We start from the raw sequence: 3,227 nt of genomic DNA, 5'->3' as shown, positions 1-3,227 counted from the left end.
GAGGTTTGACTTCTTTGGCACTGTAGGAAAGAGATAATCCCCTCCAGTCTTAGGCCAGCTATGGCTGATGAGTAATGAAAGGAGATCTGAACTTCATTTATGTTTTAATATTTACTTAGTGTAGTAAAAAAATTGGGGAAAAGTACAGTGAAGTGTCATGGGGAGTTCAAGACCTAAAATGGACTATCTGAAATGTGATCTAAAAAAAGAACACTGTGAATTCAATCCAAGGATTTTAATTCCACACAAGGGAGTAGGAAACCTCTTGGCCTGTGAAACATATTTCACATTTGGTTATTTGCCCTGGGGGAGGAAGCTGAAGGCTCATCTCTGCATCCCTCGTCCACTCTGAACTCTAGGTGTCTGTCGCTGCTCCTGCACTGTAACACCCTGTCCACTGCATCTGTCACTGCATCCTTGTCCTATAACCTGCTGCCCTGCCTCTGCCTCTAAGCCCCCTCTGTATGGGATCTCCTTTATCTAAGCTTCCAAATCTAGATCCTACTTTATTTCCCAGACCACTTTGGATGAGACCACCTCTTTGACCCTGGACTCTATTTCAAATGGGCAATTTAGTTTCCTACATTAAATTCCCAGAGCTCCTGGACTGTCTTTCTAGGAGAAATGAGCACCTGCTAGGTTGTGTCATGGAATTATATTGTTGGCTGGATTCATATTGTGGCATCTCAGCTCATCTGGGCTGTTATTCCTCAGAATTGCCTTATCTGAATGGGTCCAAGGGAGTTTGGACCACACATCACCTGACAAGGAAGGCCACAGTGAAGGAACAGCCTATTCCCTTAGAGGGCAGGGCAGGCTTATCAGCTTACCTGGTCAGTGTGGGCAGCCTCTGGTGGCTGGCTACTCACATGTCCTTCTGCACCTCTTACTCTAGCCTCTCTTAGAAACCAAAACAGTTCTATCAGGTCCTTGTGGGGCTGATGCAACTTTGGGGCCAACTAAGCCTTGAAGCCCACAATTGGCACCTGTCATCTCTCTTGACTGCCTGCACCATGCTATAGGCTCTGAGCTGTGGCATTGGATGAAGAAGCTGCAGCCTCGCAGACTGAGTGACTGGTCTAATGACTGCATCCCATCAAATCCCTGCAGGAATCATCTCATTCCATAGCCCTGGCATGCTGCTTAGTAGTGGACCCTGAATGAGGCTCACCTGTTAGCTGCCAGCTCCCTTTCAGGCTGGGCCAGGGCTCCATTCTTGTTCTTCTTCCTTTGCAAGTTCAGGCATGCAGCAGCAGCTCACAGGATAACAGGAGCCTTGGGGCTTCTATATGTTCAAGCTGAGATGATGTTGCAGGGTGCTGCTAAATCAGTCTGGGCAAAGCAAGGACTGGCTGGCACCCACAGCTGGAGAGGCCTGGTCTGTTTTAGATCCCCTCATAGTGGGATCAGTTCACAGGGTAGGTGCTTAGTGAAAGGATGCATCCTGATGGCAGTGACTTCTTAGATGCCTTCATCTCATCAAATGGCTTGATATTGATGTGTGTCCTGGGGCTAGAATGGGAGTTTCTGTACAGTATGGCTCTGCAGGCTGCCTGTTGCTCCCTCCTGAAATCTCAGGAAGGGTGCTCCTCCTCTGCTCCCTTTGGAACAGATATCTTTGCCAGCCTGGTCTTTCTAATTTGTCACTAGGCTCTTCCAAAGAAGGGCAGATTGTCACTGCTGGCCTTGTTTGTGGCTCCTAATAATTAGGTCCCTATGATATCCTGGGTCCTACTGCATGTATCTTCTCACATAACCCTGGGTCAGGGCAGCCAACACAATTCCTGAAGATCTGCTGCCCACCATGCTAAGCATCTTCTGTAGCCCAGTGCATGTCTCTGTTTGGGACCAGGAAAATTATGGGAACCCCAATGAAATCATATCCCCAACTAGTCCTCCCTGAGTTGGAAAGTCCCAGTGTTAGCTACTACCTTTAATTGAAGAAGGATGTACAAATGACAACAGGAACAAGCCATCAGCACCTGTGTCTTGCCTCTGTTACCAAGGCCTGAGGACAGAGCACGCAACCCTGAGGTCACAGACAACAGCGCCTTGCTCATTTTCCAGGCTTAATCTCATTTTTCCTGCCCCAGAGTCTGAAGAGGAATGACCCAGTGGATGTAGACTCCAGAGTTTCTGCTCTCTTATTGCATCATAAAGTTCTCTGATGTACATGTTACCATGGTTACAGTTATAATTACTTAGGATCTCAGCTCTCCGAGTGATTGGAGACTTTCTGCTGTCCAGTGGCTTCCTGTCACTACATAAGGGACCTGGATGTGTCCAAAAAGGAGAAGGACAATGATAGACATGGAATGATCCTTCCAACAGTGCTGTACTTCCAGGTTTGGGGCTCTCAGGTGGGTGGTGTCAAGGGCTGAATCATTTTCTCCTCAAACTCAGATGTTGAAGCCCCTACTTTCAGTGCCCCAGAATATGACTATATTTGGTGACTGAGTTTTCAAAGAGGCACTTAAATTCAAATGGGGTCATAAGAGTGGGCCCTTCTCCCTATGACTGGTGTCCTTCTAAGAAGAGATCAGGACACAGGTACACACAGAGGACCATTTGAGGACACAGGGAGAAGATGTCATCTACAAGCCAAGGAGAGGCTTCAGGAGAAATTAACCTCACTGAGACCTTGATCTTAAACCTCCAGCCTCCAGAACTATGAGACGATAGATTTCTACTGTTGAATTCTCCCAGTCTGTGGAATTTATTATGGCAGTTGGAGCTGACTAATAGAGGTGGTGAGTTAATCCCCCTCAGTTTCCTCTAATGATCCTGCCAGGGACTTAAATGTATTTAGTATCTACACAGTGAGGGCTCTTGTAGCCAAAAGGCTGTCTTCCCTTTTCACATTTCCCATGTCCTCCCCACCCCCTCCCATCCCCTTGTTCCCTGCCTTTTAGTCACTGGTGTTGGGGGCTGCTACTATTTGCTACCTCTGTCAACCCCCGCTGTGCATGGCTTACACTGGGCCTCCTCTCAGCAGTTGCAGCTTGGGTTGGCGTTTCCTCCTGGAGGACATGGAGGAGTGGGGACAGAGGTGAAAGCACTGAGAGCAGCAGCCTGCAAGGGTGTCTGCTCTGTGGGATCCATTCTCCACCCCTCAGCCAGGCACTTGCTCATGTATTTATGGTCCCACTCTCCTTCCTCCCCGCCTCTGCCTCAAATGAAGGACTCCAAAATAGATGGGGAACAGCTTTCCAGGGCAACCCACCCCA

Source organism: Marmota monax, unplaced genomic scaffold (genome assembly GCF_021218885.2).
Source record: "Marmota monax isolate L192 unplaced genomic scaffold, Marmota_monax_Labrador192_F-V1.1 WCK01_AAM20220418_F8-fsc00161, whole genome shotgun sequence".
Lineage (NCBI taxonomy): Eukaryota > Metazoa > Chordata > Mammalia > Rodentia > Sciuridae > Marmota > Marmota monax.
This window is presented reverse-complemented; position numbering follows the sequence as displayed.